This window comes from Rattus norvegicus, chromosome 14 (genome assembly GCF_021556685.1).
Source record: "Rattus norvegicus strain SHRSP/BbbUtx chromosome 14, alternate assembly SHRSP_T2T, whole genome shotgun sequence".
In the NCBI taxonomy this organism is placed as follows: domain Eukaryota; kingdom Metazoa; phylum Chordata; class Mammalia; order Rodentia; family Muridae; genus Rattus; species Rattus norvegicus.
In genome coordinates this window covers 105,170,649-105,190,348 of record NC_141547.1, presented here as the reverse complement: position 1 = coordinate 105,190,348, position 19,700 = coordinate 105,170,649, and positions in this window count along the sequence as shown.

Sequence of the window (19,700 nt, the reverse complement as noted above, 5' to 3'; positions counted from 1 at the left end):
ATCTGTAATGAGATCTGATGCCCTCTTCTGGTGTGTCTGAAGATGACAGCTACAGTGTACTTATATATAATAAATAAATCTTAAAAAACAAACAAACAAACAAACAAACCCCACAAGTCTCAGCTCATAAATGAACACTATGTCAAATGCCCAAATATGGTAGAAACTAGTTTTAAAACAGATTGAAGTGTAGCTCAGTGGGTTTGCTTAGTTTATGCAAGGTGCTGTTTCCATCCCTAGCAATGCTATACAAAAAGTAATTAGAAAGTGTAAATCAAGTGTGATTCAGTCAAAGGATGGAGGTAATGAAAGGTAAAGGAGATAGCAGATAGTCTCTGCAGAAACAATTGAAAAAAGCACCTAGCTTTGAATAAAACTTTGACAGTTATAAGAAACTATAATTTAAACAGTTTTATACTGTTTGAGACAATGTGTGTTAACCTTTCTTGTTGTAGGAAATCATACCAAAACACAAAGTTCTTTCATAAGATAAATTCTGACCTTGAAACTTTATGATGTTTTATAGAAGGTAATTAAAGCTGATGGAGATCAAATACACTATACATAGACTTTTAGAGTCTTGAGATCAATCATTCCTTGGGGACCAGTGACTCCTAAATGAACCACCATTTAATTGGAAACAGAAAGCACCATCACCAAAGTCCCAGCCTATACTTGTTCAGCATGCATGCTCAAGTGCTGCTGGTGTGTTTGCAGCCTGCTCTCTGTGGCCATGCACCTGCCCACTTCCTCCCCTGGATGTGCTGAGCTATAAACTCATCACTTAAAAATTAGGAGTTCTGAGTATGATGTTTGCAATAGTAGTGTCTTTGTTTGCAGGCTTCCTGGGCAAGGGGAAGCCATGAAACCACAGGTTGGAATTGTTCACTTGGCATGCAAACTTTGTTACTTCCATTTCAAGGAAATCTACGTGGTTAAAAAAGGAGACCCTTCAGAGTTTGGTGACCTATGGGTAAAAGACAATTATGGAAAGGGAAAGAATATGAAATGACAGAAAACCAAGCACAGGTGGGGGTTGGGTTGTATGTTTTTTCAGTGAGAAGCTACAGAGAGAAGATGAAAGGACCAAGTCTTAGCCATTAGAATGAGCCTATGACCCTCACCCACTATGCGTTTTGCAACGATGCAAATGTTTACAGCAGGAAAATAATCACTGAATTTAGTGAGTTACAACCACTTTATTACTCTTACACTTGGGAGTTGCAGGTTTGAATAGTGCACAGGGGAATGGCTCAACTTTGCCGCACAGTGTCCAGGGTTTCAGTTCAGTGACTTGAATGGGTGAAAAGGCCAGGGTACCCCACATGTCATATGTCTAGGGTCATGGTTCAGGGTGATGGGTATTTTCCTTAGTTTCTGTGTTTTATGTTAGCTGGCAATGAAATATCCAGGATGGCTTCTTTATTATTCCCACTGACAGCTAGGTGGTGTTGTTAGAAAAGCTTCTCTCTCTCTCTCTCTCTCTCTCTCTCTCTCTCTCTCTCTCTCTCTCTCTCTCTCTCCTAAAACTTTCTCTTTTTGCCTCCCTCTCCTCCCTCACCTCCTTCTTTTCCCAGTCCCCTGTGGCCTGTCCACATGGCGAGTTTAATCTGTCGCACAGCATGGAAGTCTCGAAGAATCCACTTCTTACACAGAAGTTAGCTTCCCCAAGTCATTGATGTGTCAGCTGACATAACCTTGAAATGAAAACTTACCACCATCAGTCTGTCAGCCACCTAAGTCTTTAATAAAAGGCCCAGTTCAAGAATACCAACATCTCAAAAGGAAGAGTGAATTATGTAGCCATTATATCTAACATACTTCTCCTAGTAATATATCCCACAGATTTTAGAAAGACTTACAATGTCCTTTTTTTGTAATACTAAAAGAAATACCCTGAAGTTTTGAAAAGGCTTTGAAAAATACCCTGAACTTTTAAGTTCTGTAATGAAACTAAAATACTTATTTTTCCCTTTTAAGTGTTGTATTTGTCTCCACTAAAATGTTCATTTGGTAAATAATATGTTTACTTTTGATAATTATAAATCTCATAGCATGAGACAATAGACATAGAGAAATAATTGTTATATTTCAATCCATATAAAAGTTAACATTGCCCCACATGTAATTGCAATCTTCCAGTTTGGTAAGTCCCCCCATTAGAAACACTGTGGGCTTTGGTAGAAAGGCTCTGAAATTCTTCCGTTAAGATATAGCTAATCACACTGTAAATAAAGGAGATGAATCAAATGGGTTCAATTCAACTAGATCTGTGGGTTTTGCAATTTGGCTCTCATCAACCTTGACAATTTGTAAAAAGCCTCTATAGAAATTAACTTATTGAGCTTTTACTCATGCCAAGAAACATTTTAAGCACTTAGGACCCATTAACTCATTTAAGTCTCAAAATGGGGCACTGGGAGGTGGGGATGGCATTGCCATCATTGAACAAATATGACAGCCAACATGTAAGTTTCACCAAAACTCACAAAGTCAGGAAGTTGTCTCCATCTGATGTTTTAGCTACTACTGTGAAAGGTGTAAGCAGTCTGTGTCCACCCAAGGTAAGAACTAGAGCCAAAGACCTTTATCTCATGTACCAGTGTCACGGTCTGTTTGTATCTAAAAATCTCTGAAGAGAAGCTAGATGGCTTAGTAGATAAAGCACTACGTAAACCTGTGAAAGTACTGGGTAAAGCTGACGACCTTAGTTCAGTCGCTGGGAGCCACATGGTACAGGAAGAAAACAGGACCTATTCCAGAAAGTTGTCCTCTGACCTCTATGTGACACCTTGAGACATGCATGTAAAACGCACACACACACACACACACACACACACACACACACACACACACTGTGATTTTTAAATTATATATGTATGTACATGTATATGTATATATATATATATACATATGTATGTATATTTGAATCTCTGAGAATCAGATCATTTGACTCTTTAACCTAAAACCCTATCAAGTACATACAGAATCTATAAGCTGGGGAAATTAATGAAGCAAGTTGTACACTTTTTCTTTTCTTTTCTTTTCTTTTCTTTTTTTCTGAGCTGGGGACCGAACCCAGGGCCTTGCACTTGCTAGGCAAGCGCTCTACCATTGAGCTAAATCCCCAACCAGTTGTACACTTTTTATTTGCTGAAGAAGACTAAGGTATATAAGAACAGATATCGACGTCTATAATTTGAGCCAATTGATTAAAATCCAGCTGAGCCTTAGGATCCACTGAGCCTGGATCTAGCTATCTCCCTTCAACTTCACCAAGATAAATTATTCTAATATAAAATATACATTAGTTAAGTGTCAAGAATTTCAAAAGCCTGTCCTTTCTGTTGAAATATGCTCTCAACTGCATGTGCAGGTCTCTGAGTGGCACTGACAACACAAACTGTCTCTTCATACAACCTCTTTACTTATGAGAGATCTTGCTAGTACCCTGTGTCTGCAGAAGGGCAGCTGAGATGTGAGCTAGTCTTGTAGAAAATCCGATGGCATTCAATCAAGAGTAGTTCTGCAAGATATGCTCAGACGGCACAATTTCCAGTCATTCCACTTCTGAGAAAATAAAGAGAAAAGGACAGAAGAATGGAAATCAAGAAATTGCCCCAAACAAGCATCTGCCCAGAGACAAAAGTTGAGGTAGGCCGATGTGAGAATGGGTCATAGAGCTCAGTGAGGAGCTCAGACGGCATTTGTGAGAGCTGCAGCCAAGCTTGTCTTAGACCATCTTCTGTTGCAGTCACTCCATACTGAAGACTGAGAAATTTACAATGAGATTTGTGCATAGCTCGCAGGAGTGGGACCCTAAGAGCGTGCCATCACAATTGGCCTGGCACCTACTGAGGCCGTGCTGCTGAGTGGCAGTGTGGAAAAGGAAAAAAAGGTGCAACAGAGTGTGTTTGCTAACTGGACTGTCTGACTCCTGTTGGAAGCAAACTAAGGTGTCAAGGACCCCACCAAGCTTCCCATAGTCAGTAGGAACCAATAACAAAAACAGGTTGTGCTGTTTTACGGTCATGCTTTCTCCCATTTTGATTTTTTTTTTTAATGACTAGGTCTCACTACATAGTTTGGGGCGGCCTTAAAGTCATGGTCCTGCTGTCCTCTGTCAGCTTCCTGATTGCTTTGTTTCTCTTCTCATTGTTGTGATAAAATGCACAGTCGAGAAGTAACTTGAGACAGAAATCACAGCCCACAGTGCAAGGTGACAGTCAGACGTGAGCTGAAAGAGGCAGCAGATCGCTGAGCACCAGTGAAAAGCAGGGTAGGGTAAAGAATGCCCAGCTCTGGGGTTGGGGATTTAGCTCAGTGGTAGAGCGCTTGCCTAGCAAGTGCAAGGCCCTGGGTTCGGTCCCCAGCTCTGGGGGGGGGCGTGGGGGGGGCGTGGGGGGGGGGGAGAATGCCCAGCTCTGTCTCCCTCTTGCCTTCAGTCAGGTATCCAGCTAATGAAACGGTGCTGTCCACATTTACAGAGGGTCTTCCTACTTTAATTAACCTAATTAAGGACGCCTCTCAAAGGCATGCCCACAGCCAACGTAATGTAGGCAATCGCTCAATGGTACTCCCTCCCCATGTGATTCTAGACCTCTAGACCTAAAGAATGAAGTTAATCACCACAGAATACTAATCTGGATCATTCTTGGCTTATTAATTTTGATTCTGAGGAAGTTACTTTCCTTAGGCAGAAAAATTAATGAAAACACCGAAGATGGAAAATTTTGGGATAAAACAACTGTGTCCCTCCCTTTTAAAGTGGAGAGTGTCTTTTCTCTGAATCCTTCCTGGGTTTGAACTTCCTTTCTGTGTGGTTCCTCCTGGCAACCCAGCATCTTCCTATTCACCTTTTAGCCTCCTCGTGGTTAAAGAATGAACAAGTGCTTAAATTTGTCCTTTACAAATGTAGTGCACAGTGGCACCCCAAACACTAGTGCCTCCTTTGGGAAAAGGAGTGGGTAGGCTGCGTATATTTTATTGCATGCCTTTTATTTCTGTGTGGAAAAATAGACTTTTTATAGGGCCTCATGTAGTCTCTCTAAGGCAACTTGAACCACTTTTTTTGCCCTTTTATTGAAGCCAGTGGGTCACTGAAAATTATTGTACTTCTAAGTCGATGATAGCCACAGACTTTTTTTTTAAAGAATCATTAATAAAAGAAAAAATATACATCACCTATTTTTTAATTTGACTAATACCGCCATGCGATTTTTAAACTGCTTTGAAAACATTAAATTGGAATTATAGTTCCATTCCTGAGTTTTTAATGTGTTATAAGGTCTTGTTTTGGTTTTCCAGTGAGGATTTTATTTAATGTTTTTGATAATTCTTTCAAAACAAGTTGCACAAAAAATGATTACTAAGGAAATTCTTTTTAAAAAAGTTTTTATTTCATGTGCTAATAAATTTTCCTAAAATGCAGATAGTTCAAAGACTATCATAATTTTCCAGGAATTCTATAAGATAAAGAAAACCCAAACTCTACTCTCCATTATTGCGACAACCCTCACTGCTAGCTATCAGAGAATGGCATTCTGGAACTCAGTATAGGAAACAGTACTGCAACGTTGCTGAAGTAGGTCTGCCCAGAATTATTACCCTTTGCAAGTTCTACGGTTTAAAACTCATTGCTGGTATGATAGTCTAATCTCCTTGACAGCCATTAAATACCAAGATGAAGATTCTCAACTCAGTTCTGGAGACACGAGTTTGATAGTGGATAAATTTGATCTTCTAGTCATCAAATTGGAACTGTGCTTAACAGATACATCTGGTAATCAACACAGATGCATTTCTTAATACAGAGCTGGTTGGCTGGGATGCTGTGATGGAGATTAGAAAGGACAGATTAGAAAGGGCCCGATAGTCTTCACGTTATCTGAAAACAAGGGTCTGGATTTCCCGTACCTCTGCCACAGAGGGAGCATTTTACAAAAGTCCTAGGTCATGGCTCCTCGGTCAAGACCTGAGAAAAGCCACATCTACCTTCTCTTTTCTGTGTCAGAAATGCTGTGGTTTGCCCTTATTTTGTTGTCTATAGATTTATTCCCATGTAAGAAAAAACAACTTTGGTAAAGCCAACAATAGAATGTAAATTTCCTTGGCTTATTTGGCATGTGCATATGAGAGAGAGAGAGAGAGAGAGAGAGAGAGAGAGAGAGAGAGAGAGAGAGAGAGAGAGAGAGTTCTTCTTAGCCATACTGTAAAATTATAGCAGGTCTAAACCCATTCCATAGTCTTCTGAGTTTTCCTCTTTATACAGTAAGAGCTCTGTTAATGTTCATTCATGAAAGAAAAAGCAAAGATATAGCTTATACTCAAAAAATTGCATCGACTTCCATTAACATGTAGGGTTAAAAAATATCAAACAAGAATAGTTCCAAAGCTAAAGCCCTTTGTGACCAGCAAAGTATAACAGCCAGACTAGAAGTGTTAATTCTCTATCTGTTTTCATCTCTGCCGTGATTGGTATTTTTAAAGTCGGGCTGATTAGCATGCAGGTTTGCAGCTGTGCTCTGAGCGCTGAGCCTTCAAATGTCCTGTCTTCTTACCTCAAGGGATATACATCTGATTCTTGCTACTTTAGTAAGTGCCTGTGGGACAGGATGACAAAGCTATTTGTATTATGCCAGCACATGATGGTGGTGATATTGTTTCTACAATCAATTTGGTGATGGTTCTTTGAACTTAATCATGTCTAATAGAGGAACAGAGTACAGGAAATATTAGTTGGAAATTCTGTATTGTGTTTAGCATCGTTACTGCTGCTTTTACGGCAAGTGTTCTGACATTTAAGGGAGTGCCCATTTACAAGATTACCACCATAATCTCCCCATTTTATAATTGCTTTTGGACACTTCTGCAGTTTAATTTCTGATATTGCTACTCAATAACAAAGTAAAGAACCCATGTGTGAAATTTAAGGACAATTATCCAGAGGATTTTAGAGTGTTGTTCTAATGGTAGAAGATCATGTACAACAAAAGGACCTGTTGTCAGTTCTTAAGCCCACATGAGTTATTTGCATTTCTTGAGCAGACAACCATGAGAGCTAAATGGGTTATAGAGGAGGCAACTGCTGTCTCGGGCTAGAATAACTGAATAATAAGGTATTCAGACAATGTCTAGCTACTCCTATGAGACCCATGGACTTTGGGAGAGGTACAATATATCTGCTAACATATTTTCCTTCAGAGGGATAACAGAAACTACAGGCAAGTGTAGGCTTTTACTAGCTGGCATACTGTTAGTCAACTAGGGAATTCTTTTGAGAGGACAGCAGAGCAAGGGGCTGCTGTCTGACAGCTTTCCTTTCCTTTGATGGACTGGAGAGGGGATAGAGTGGGAGAGATTAGACATGGTCTAAGCATTCAGCTATATGAGTTTGTGTGTCGAAAGTGGGGATGTTTCTGCTACTTGGCCCATAGATTGGCACTCAGTACAACTCAGTACAGAGACAGTCATCTAATCACAACCTTAAATTAAAATAATTATTATTCTGAGTGGCTTTTCCAAGTCTGTATCTTTTTTCTTACCAACACCATGATTATTTACAGGTTGTGTCAACAGCAGAAATATATTTGCAAACTTCCCCAATGCTATAGATAATAGGAATATCACTTCCAGTACCTGAATCCACTGATTGGCAGCATTCCTCAGTGAGGCAACTATCAATTTAACTTGAGAAACACTGGGTTTATTTGTGCTTTTCTCTTGACAGTAAAATACTGTATCTGAGGATATATGATGGTGTCTGAAAGCAGAATTCTGAATAAGAGTTTTGTCTTGCTTATTTTTTAACTATGTTCTATAGGAGTATCCTCTCTGTATAGTAGTTTTTTATTACAAGATTACACCTGTATTATTAATGGCAGGTACACCAATGGGAGGAGAAATCCTTGGTCCTGCCAAGGCTGGACCCCTTCCCCTCCAGTGTAGGGGAATGTCAGATTGAGGATGTGGGAAGGGGGAACACCCTTATAGAAGAAGGGGGGATGGGATAGGGGGCTTATGGACGGGAAACCGAGAAAGGGAATAACATTTGAAAGGTAAATAAAAAATATCCAATAAGGAAAAGAAAGTTTTTTTTTAAAGCCACATTAAAAAATAAATAAATAAATTGCAGGTACACAATTCATAAACTTAACACAAAATCAACCTTTGCTCTAAATACTGAAAACTTCAATGAAACAGAGCATTGGGAGAAGGAGAGGCATAGGGCATAATTAAACAAAGACTGTCTTAAAGAAATGGCAACCCAGTTGTTACTTGTTTAAAATAGAGCAACCAATTTGAGGTGCACACACAGAATAAAGGGTGTCCACAAAGTCTACACTTATCTACTGCCTCAGAGTATTTGGCTATTGTCTTATGAGCAAGAAATCTAGTTACTCATTGGAAGAAACTGCCCAAGCTGGCTTCTGTATACTTAGCTAATAACCCGGCTCCTAAAATCATATTGCTGTTCCTCAGTTATTATTTTAAGGCCATAAGCACAATCCCTTTGATAACCTTTTAATTTACACGTGAATAGCAGTGATTTTTTTTTCTGCAACTGCCCATTGCAATGAGTAATCTTCACATTTTGACAAATAATCAAGAAAAAAATCCCTGCCGTTTCCAGCTGTCAGTTTGGAGAAAGTTTCCATTGAGATTCTGAGGCTCTGGGGCTCCTCTCTCCTGTCTGTCCATTTCTATAGCAGTGTTGTGTTTTATGATGATAGTCCTGCCCCTGAGACCAGCCGAGGGAAAGAAGGCACAATAGAAGCGTTATTTGTATTGTTGGCTTTTGTGTGGAGCACACATTGGGAAACCACCACTGCTTAGAAGCATCCGCAGCACGTCTCCAGGGGCACTTCTTACCAACCTTGTGGGTTCAACCCAAAGGCTGAATGATGGAGTGGGGTAAATTAAAAGCAAAAGTTCTTTAATTGAGCTTGCACTTGTAGAAATGTGATACATTCTGAGAAAGTGCCTTTCTGAGTTCTAGGGATGAGGAAGGGGCCTTCACATTCCAAGGGCCTTCAGCCATGCCAACCAAGTAACTTCTAGCTAAAACAAATGACCTGATTAGTTACAGTCATACCTAAAAATTTTTCTTTCATAAAATACCAATGATAGATAAAACCAAAATAAGTTAAGGGAAAATAAAAGAGCAACATGAAATAAAGTGGGAAAGAACAAAGACGGGAGAAAAATACACTGTCTTGGGACTGCACTTTGCAAAGCATTTGGCCTCTGCCACAGTGACTAACATACATTTAAGGAGGTGTGGCATGAGAGTGTCCTGACAAAGTCTGGAGTAGGAGAAATCTAGACCCCTGTTTTCAGATAATGTGAAGACTATTAGGTCCTTTCTAATCTGTCCTTTCTAATCTCCATCACAGCATCCCAGCCTACCAGCTCTGTATTAAAAAAAATGAATCTATGTTGATTACCAGTTTCTCTGTTTAGCACAGTCCCAATTTGATGGTTAGAAGACCAAAATTATCCACTATCAAACTTGTGTCTCCAGAACTGAGCTGAATCTTCATCTTGGCACATAATGGCTATCAAACATATTGGAATATCATACCAGTGATGAGTTTTAAGCAGTAGAACTTGAAAAGAGTAATAATTTTAGGTGGACACCTCTCTTTTGGTGTTGGGATTGCTAATAACTAGCCCTTCAGAGTTCATATTCCTTCAGATTACACAGGGAAAGTTAGCTCTTTGTAGCGTCTACCAAGCATTAGCCCCATAATTGTGCTCAGAAAAGCAATGGATTTGGAACCAAGTACTTCACGCTATTGGGATCTAAGTCACATACATTTTCACATGGGCTGCTCAAAATATTGGGTTTTTGTTTTTTGGTTTTTTTTTAATTGTAGGAGTCCTTATTTAACTCAATAAAAGACTTGTCAGAACCAAATGAAAAAAATGTACCTAAATGTCTTTATTAATTGCAGAGACCTGAGCAAACATGAATTTTGCAGATATATAGAGATAAATACAAAATATTTAGATAAATGAATATTTGTCTTCCAGTAAACTGTAGTCAATGAAGTGTGTGATGAGTTAAAAAAGACCAGCCACATGAGCTCAATGTGTAGATATTCCAGATTTCCCTCTGTTTCAGTCTTCAACTCTACATGGTACCCTGCCAAAAACATGTGCAGATTCATTATAAAAATATAATAAGTTTTATGTATTGTATCAGTTGATGGACATTCTTGAAAAGAACCCCATTTTAAAAACCCAAATCTACCAAAATTTATATGCCCACAGTTAATGTAAAGCATGAGTAGCCTTTTTTATTTGGAAGAATGCTTGCTTGTCCACTTTTCTGCCTTAGCTTCAAAGCCAGTATACACATCCTAAACTTGCAAGTTCTTCATTGAACTGAAGTACGCAGAAAACTCACAGCCATGGTAAATGGAATTCCTCCATGTTTCCAGCTCCTAAGAGGTTTGTAAGCACTGCTCCTCTAAAGGTTTGGGCCCCTAACAGGTATTGAATAGGGTGCTGTTCAACTCAGAAGGAGAGCTTTGCTGAGCAGTCTGGTTATAGTCAGTGTGTGCTCATTGTGAGGACTTCCTTGACAAACAGTGTGGCAACTTGCTGTAATCCAGCAGCCTTCTGCGAGTGTATTTCTATTGGCTACTTTACTCATACAACTAAAAGAAGATACAAAATGTATTCCAATAAAGACAAAATTCTATTTTGCTTTGTTTATTTGAAGAAACTTTTTCATTGCCCATACCTTCCCAAAGCATCTATGGACTTCAAAAGTGTCTTCCGGCCTAATGTTCGACACAGATATCTTGTCCTTTAGCTAACCTTTATTAGCACATCATATGGGACATTGAAGTCAGAGAGTTGGTTAGTTACTAATCCAGATCTATTTACATCTGACTGAAGATAACTAGGTGTAAAAATGGTTAAGGATAAAGAGGTACTAGTCAGAAGGAAGAAGAAAACAGAAATTAGAATTGGGAGAGAGGTTTAGGAACATCAATCCTCTCCCTAGCAAATGAAGTTTGTGAAATAGAAGACAAGCCATGGAACCATGTGCAACAATTCACAGACTAGTCTAAGAACTGAGAAGTGAGGATTCTGAACCCATTCCATCCCAGAGAGACCAAAAATCCCATGGTACCTTTGGGAGTCTCCATTTATACGTGGGTACTTCTATGTGACTTAGGTTGAGCACCAGTCTTCCACCTGTACTCATTTAGGCTATAATTCCAGGGTTTGTAATGATATGTTTGTAGCGTAGAGAACGCTAAACAGAAGATCCCCTTCTGAAGGAAAGACTTTGACTTGTTCTTCCAGAATTTTTCCTTACAACGTGATTTTTAGCATTTCAGCTATTTGACAATGCTACCATGAATAAGAGAAAATTTAGCGTTGCTTTGTTGAAGGACCTCTTTCCTGGGTTCACTCTTTCCAGATCAGAAATAATCTTTCCTGCTTGAATATGAAATACCCAGGACAAAGTGTCCTGTGTGCTCCTGATTGAGTTTGCTTTGAGTCTAGCTCACAAAACCTGTTAAAATTTCAAACTCAAAACTTGGAAAACAGCCTATGAAAAGGACGAAATTTTATATTTAGAATCCAAAATATTTGAAAGATCAAGAAATTAAATTACAGATCTATAACTATAGCCTCTCAGTACTAATAAATTAATAGAAGGTGTTAAACCAATTCCATTTATAATCTAAAAACCTAGCAATTAGAGCAAAGCCAGCTTCACATCATTCTTAATTGGTGTTGATCAATAATACTCCACTCTGGCAATACAGTAAGACTACACTTAGTTTCAAATATGGACAGGGTCCCGACTTACCATCTGGGTTAGATCTACTGATGGTGTTTGTCCAGCACTTGTACACACCAAGATGAAAAGGGTGTCCATGGAGGTCAGCTACTCAACCACCCTGACCAAACTCTAAATGCTGAGTAAGACAGTCCTGTGGAAATACCTCAAGTTTCTCTGAGAAGTGCTACAGCTGTTACTTCCTGGTGTGCTACAGTACTCCTGTCTTGCTGCTAATGACCTTCATGGGACCAAAAGTGACAGGGGTAAAATTATGTTTGTCGATGTCATGCTTGTATTTTAAAAGTCTTTGAGGACCCCAGAGAAAGCAAATGTTGCAGTATCCCCATAAGTCAAGTCCCCCAGTCCCCAGCCCCATGCCACCCATACACACTCGGCTCTTTCAGAGAGGACAGAAAGTTCCAGGTGACTTGAACTTGTTATTTATTAACATATCCCCCAGAGTCTTTCCTGAAGCCAGTTTCTTTATTGTTGCCTCCATTTCTATGTTGGATTTAGAGGACAAAATGCGTTTAGTCTCCCCAGATCTTGCACAGTTACCATGTGCCAAGTAGAGAAGGAGCTGAATGTCACTGAGTGTCACTGAGTGTCACAAGGATCCTGAGTTTGAAGTCAGAGCTGCTGCTCTTGATGGCCACAGTGAAATTAGGAGGCTTATAGATTTTTCAATTCAAAAAATGTATGTAATTTATGATGGACTGAGCTTGGACTGAGCCTAGGGCTCTACTCATGTCAGGCCAATGTTCTGGCATAATGATGGAGTCTTTTCTAAGTGTTGAACTACGTCACTCTAAACTCGAAGAGCAACTTAAATGTTCTCAACTACAGGAGCAAAAGTATCTTGGAAAATTTGAGCTTTCTCTGCCACTTATTAAAATACAACTTTAGCTAAGTTATGAGCGCTAAGGTACTACCACGCTGTCTCAATCATATAGCCGTGCAGTGAAGTACAATGAGTCCAGAAAAGCTTATGTTTACAAAAGAAGCAGATGGAAAATATAATCTATTACTGCGCTTAAACTGTTTATCTGCTTCTGACTCTTGTTCCGGGTCCTTGTAAAATATGTTTTCATTCTGTATAGCAACTTGGTGGTTGGCAATTTTCCTTAACTCTTTCCCTTTAGCTTTTTAATTGATCATCGTTTGGTTTCCAAGTCAAATTAGTACTTGCATATGCCATGGTTATTTAAGCATAATAATTAATAATAGTGCTCTCTTTACTGTTACTCGACACTGATGAAAACTTCTAGACTGTGGTCGACTAATGGCATCACTTCTGATTTAACTACTGAGTGGACATTAAAATTTTATTGATAAATACAAGGTTATATCCTAAAATTCACGTGGGATTAAAAAAGATTCTAAAATGATCTTGAAAAGGAATGAAATCAGAGCTCTCGCTGTTTCTGATTTCACATTTTATTACAAAGTTACAAAAATCATAACCAGTAGCATAAATTCAGGAACACGAAACAGCGATCTGAGCTCAGGAGCAGGCCCTTGCATACATAGTGAGGTGACTTTTGAGAAGGACACCAAGAGAAATGGCAGCCTCTCTCAGTGCTGGCAAAGTTAACAAATGTCGACATACAAAAATAGTCTGTATGTACAGATAAATTAAATGATAAAAATAAATAAACCTTTATTTTTATAAATAAATTTTAAATAATAATCATAATGTAATTATAAATTGTAAATATAAATCTTAACAAAACAAAAACCTTTGATGCATTAAGTCTACCACCAGCAGGAAAAAAAATTCCCACTCATAGAATGGTAAGAGAACATTTGCAAATTCCATAGGCAGAATGTTGGATAACAAAAAAACAATAAAGTCAATTACAAAATAAATGACTTAAGTAAGAAATCCACCAAAGTTTTTTAAGTGGCCAAAAAAAGAAAATCTGTGTCACTAACAATTAGCCCAAGCTAAGTCACCTCTTCATGCACAGGAAGGCCATAGTTGTCACCGAAGAAGAATACAGTGACATTTTGGGAAGATCACCGGCAGGGTTTCCTTGTACAATTTTGATAGGAATGTTAGTTGTAGCCGGTGCACATTATATAAGGAAGTCTATGTTTTCTATTTAAATGTCTTATGTTTTTGAAACACGAAATGACCGCATGGCCCGACCATTCCCCATCTGTATATGTGCAGTACTGAAGACAGGGACACAGACAAATACGTGCACATCGGAGTTCACAGGAGCTCTAATCACATCAGAGTTCACAGTATTTCTAATCACATAAGCTGAAAAGTAGCAGCATCGCGAATACCTGCCAGGGAACGAAGAAACAAAATACATGCATCCGCCGTCCCTGACAACAGCATGCGTGAGCCAGCAGGACACTGTGCCAACTGAAGCGATCCATGCAGGCAAGAGACATAGCAAACGAGTCCATTTATGTGAAGTGTCTAGCACAGATAGCAAAACACAACCAATGCCTTTAATAAGAACAGAATGTCAGTTTCCAGACGCTAACATAAAAGAAGGGCTAGAGGATTCCTTCTACGGGCATGTGCGTGACCATGTGGGAAAGATGGCTCCCGTTCAGGTATGTGGGCATTCATGGGGTAACATCTTAGGAGTTATCTGTTTTGTTTAGTTAAGGTAGGATATCTCACTGGAACCTAAGCTATCGGGTTAGGAAGCCCAGGGATCCACTGGTCTCTGCTTTTCCATTGCTGAAATGAAAAGTGTTCACCGCCACACCTGGATTTTTATGTGGGTGCAGGAAATTGAAGTTAAGCCCTCTCACTTCCATGACAAGCACTTCACTGGCTGACTCATGTGCCAGGCCTTAGTTGGTGTTTAAGTGACACAAACTCACACAAACTGACCCTAAACTAACTTATGGCCTAAAACAATCCTCTTGTCTTCAGACTCAGGCAACAGTTGGCATGCCTTAATGGATTTTGGCTTGGGACAGAGAACTCAGTGGGTGCTCACTACCCAAACATGAGGACCTAACATTGGATCCCCAAAACTCATGGACAGTCAGAGGCAATGAAGCACAGAGTAAGTAACCCTGGCAACCCTTCGTTTAGATGGGAGCCGAGGGCAGGAGGATTCCTACAAGCTCTCATGCCATCTTGCCTGGTGTACACAGCAGTGAAGATGAGACTTTTGTGAAAGAAGCTGCGTCACCAAGACAAGCACTGAGGTTATCCTTTGACCTCCATGTGTGTGCTGTGGTACATACACACTTACACACGTGAACATGTATCCACACATATACAAACATATAAAGGATCAAAAAGAAGGCGGCTTTGTGTTGTGTAATGGGTTAAGTTCTGGAAAGAGAAGGATTCCAAAAATATATTAGTGCTGACTGCATGACATGAATACGCTTGGTATTGTTAAGATCGTAAGTTTTAAATGAGGACCCTGTACTTTCCACATTATTAGTATTTTGTCACGGTTATTTTTAAAAGAAACTATTTAAAGTCACAAATATTGCTGTCTTTCTCATTTTGTAATGGTTCTGCAAACATCAGACATAGGTGGATCACATTGAAAAGCCAGCCTTTCACTTCTAGCTCTTCAATCAGTAATGATTCCTAGACATGTTAAAGATCTTTAGCCCCCTGTAAGAAACAACAGATACAATAGCATCTACGGATGCAACCAATGTTAAGTTTGATGCCTGCAGTAATTAGTAACTTCCCCAAGGCCCCTGTCGCACACCTTAGTATAGAAGCTGCCATGGTCTGCACCTTCAACACCACCTAGACACCCGTGCATGACTCCCTACCATGTTAAGTGCATAGCTTATATAACACACATTCAAAGGAAAATATGTAAATATGGAGCTCCAATAATCTGGTGCCCCTGAGATAGAAATACTAATAAAGAAGGAAACATAAGTATACTTTATGAAGCACTTCTGCTCACGAGAAATGCCCCACATACATATCATTCCACAGTGATTAATTCTATACCCTGTTGCCCAAGTGAGAATTAAAAAGCTATATTCTGTGTGGGTTCTGACATCATTGCATGAATATCCTGGATACTATGCCCTTACGATCCAAAACTGCACAGTTTAATGGAGCCTAATGCTGTGATCCCCCCAAGTTCTGAAAGGAAGTATCTTTAGATGTTTCAGATAACCTGCCTTAAGGATTTGGCAGGAGCCTTCTGCACATGCACTTCTGCTCTTGAACAGCAGAGAGCGCTCCCGCTCCACCAGACACAAGCTGATCTAGCCCCCTCAGCTCGTCAATTTCTGGTTTTGCTGTTAAAACCTAGGACCCTCCGAACCAGTAAGTCCTCTCTGTTCCTGAAGCAGTTTCCACTAGGAATCTCTTCTGATCCTCTGGGAATGACCAGCATCTTCCAGAGAAGTTAGTGGAGATAGAATGAATGGAAATTGTGAGGCCCCACTTCACATCATCCTACCGCATATGTAACCCACTCCCCTGATACCTCATTCCAGAGCATTGCAAGTCGTAGATACCATGAAGGATTAGCAAATATCACCTATAATCCATAATTCCAATACAGTGCCCATCTTGTAGAGTTACAGACAGCGCTGAACCCAGGTGCCTGGCTGTGCCATTATGACGCCCTACCCCCGCCCCTACCTCACCCCATACACACACTCTGGTGCTAGGGATGTCCCAGAGGTGCAAGGAAGGTTGTCAGAGCTCCTGCCCCCTGTGGGCACTGCTTCCAACAGTGTGACACTACCATCCTGACGTCACAGGTATCTTACTTCCAAATATATATGTTGTGCAGAAATTTCTAAGCTAACCCACATAGTGCAAACAGGAAGTGACCCTGCCTTCCGATGTGCTGCTGAAAAAAAAAAGCAAACATAATAAATGAAAGAGGAAAAATTCCTTAAGGTTGCTGCACTTGTCTTCCTGACCCCATTATTCAGTCAGCTACTCAAATCGCTTTAATTTAATTAAGGAAAAAGCCCGGATCAAATGTTTTTTGTCAGAGTGTCCTCATTGCATTCACATTTCTTAGGAGTGCAGGCAGTTCTCTAGAGGGTCACCTAAGATTGCCTTTCCTCTCACTCTCCTACTCCCCCTGCCCTGCTGCACCCCACTCTGTCATCTAATCCACTTCAGTCAACTGAATACACATTCCTTCCCAATCAGTCAAGCATCCCAAATAATAACAAAGCAACCATTCGCGTTTGCATCCATGTCAACCCATAAATCATTAAAGCTGAATTGCTTTCGGAGATTTAGCAAAAACTTGAAATCTGCAACACAGTAATGAACAATGCTGTTCACTGGGGCTGGGGGTTAACCAGTTTCAGAAGCAGAGGCAGGGTTAAAGTGGACTCTTTGCTCTGTCTAGGTGTTGTGGGATTAACCAGCTTCAGGATGGGGGCTAGAGGGGCTGGAGTAACGGTAAGGGTGGGATGGACTGAGTCCAGTACAGGTGCTGCAGTTTGTCCTGTGTCTCAGCAGTAGGTGCTAGCCCTCCCACACGCTGTAGGATAACGAAGACCCAGGTTCTAATCCTGAATCTAGTAATATTTTTAAACTATTTGATCTGGAGCACTTCACTTCCCAGTATTTTCTATTTCTCAGATTTAAAAATAAGAAAGACAATAGAGGCTGTTAAAGGGATTCATGCTTCTTCATATCTCAACAATGCTTTTCTTCCCAGTGGAATAATAATTAAACGCTATAGAATTTTGTAAAACTTCAAATCGACAAACGTTACTTTCGGCAGAAGAACCTACATGTTTGTGGCCCATGGGAGGTTTAAATTCGACACTGTTCTCTCTCCTCATTTCAGGACAAGGAAAGAAGAGGGGACTAGAGGCAGGAGCCAGGGAGGAGGAGGTTTTGTTTAGCTATAAGCCATGACCCTCTTCCCTTTATAATCCCAAAAAGATACGCGAATGCCAGTGAAAGATAAAATGTTCTGGTGTCTCCAAAAATGAACAAATAGGCAGAAGCACGCCAGCTTAGGAGACACTGACTTAACAAGACTTGCAGGGCAGGTTTCCGTGTGGTGCTCTCTGCCTCACTAAATCAAACTGTGCATCAAGATGGCTTTTGAAATAGTTTATTGATTACTTAGAGCCAAATTGTGGTCTTTCAAACAGCATGCGCCTTGATCATCATGGAACCAGCAGTTGCAGATTCCGTAATTGGGAGCTACATAGTCGGTAGGAATTGGTATTCAGAATCAGACTCTTTGGTTTGATGATGAATAATGATAGATATATGTGCAGCCTGCTTGCTTGCTGGGAAAAAATAGTATATTTCAAGTTTCCACGTCTTTGCCAGAGGAAATAGCATGTTATATTTCCTTTGAGGATATTTCTGCCTGCCATACTAGTTTAGGCTAGTTTGGAAGACCTACTTCTAGAAATGTCACACTGCTAGTGTCTTCTTTCTGGGGGTCACAACTCAAGGAGAAAGAAACAGAGCAAATTTATCTCCTTGTTCCAGCCAAAACCATTTAATTATGTACGTAAAACACTCTGATTCTCAATTCAAGAATTCTGGAAAATGATGACAGAGAAGATGAAGCACCCTGGTTTCTGTGATAGATCATGACAGACTTTCATGACATATTTCCTGTTTATAAAACAGAGATAAACTGACCTATACTGATTTTAGTCCATCACATTATTTGAGAAATATCACCAACAACACACCTATACTTCGCTCAGTCTCATCTTAGAAAGACAGTCTCAAAGTTAATCATTAGTTTTCATCAAATATTTTAACATATATTTAAAAAATAAATTTCTTAGTATTTATCTATATCATATACTTCCAAATTTTGAAGAGATTCTCAAATTCAAGGGGTTTTAATTAAATGTTTCACTCATGCATCATTAAATATCAGCTGGCAAGAAAATGCCAAAACCCTTAGAGAGCACCATGAGAGAGTAGCTCTACATAGTACTACAGAACTTGTCTGAACAATTTTCACAATTTAAGACACTGGTTGATGACACCATGGGCTGAAAGACCTCTATAAGAAAAGACCTACACTCTTCAGAAAGGAATGGAGCAGAAAGTGTATGCTGGTCATGATGTGAATCATAGCCATAAACTGATACACAGTGAGTGGCCCTATGTGTGTATAATGCTAAAAAGGATAATTTCCACAGGTGCAGTGTCCTGCCATTGTCCCTTGGGATGTTACTTCCGGTAGCATCTTTTGATAGCGTTCCAGGTCAATATAATTCCTCTCTTCTCTCAAGCTTTGTAATGGAACAGAGAGTTTGGCATTCCAACTGATTTTCGTGTTATTTCATATGTTTTAGCTTCTGCTTTACCATGATTGCCTATTCTCTGTGAGCACGGAGGCACGGACATTAGCTTCTTACAAACTTCATTGTTTTTAGAGATTGACAGATATAGAATAAGATCTCCAAAGCCAGTTTCTATTTCTTTATAACAAATTTTCTCTAGGGACTTCTATTGCCCAAAATAATCTTGGGAGGTCACAGTGACTTTATGATGTTGGTAATATAAAGAAATTGTAACAAGTTGTTGACAAAACAGAGTTTTCTTTAAATACAATTATTTCTCCTCTTTAGGCACACACATGTAGATGAGCCCAAAGACACATTATATTCTCCCGCCCATAAGACAGACATAAAAAGGCATTATCTTCTCCAATAAAATTCTACAAGGAGAAATCGTATAAATTCAAAATTCTTAATTTTGTTAACATTTGAAACTATTTTGTTTCTAAAAATAGGGTTTTTTTTCCTACAATATATTCTGATTATAGTTTCTTCTTCCTGAACTCCTCCTGGTCCCTCCTTTTTCCCCTCCCACTGGAACCAAGCCCTTTCAGTCTCTCATTAGAAAACAAACAGGTATCCAGGTAATAAAATAAAATAAGCAAAAACAAATTGAAATAGGACAAAAATAGAA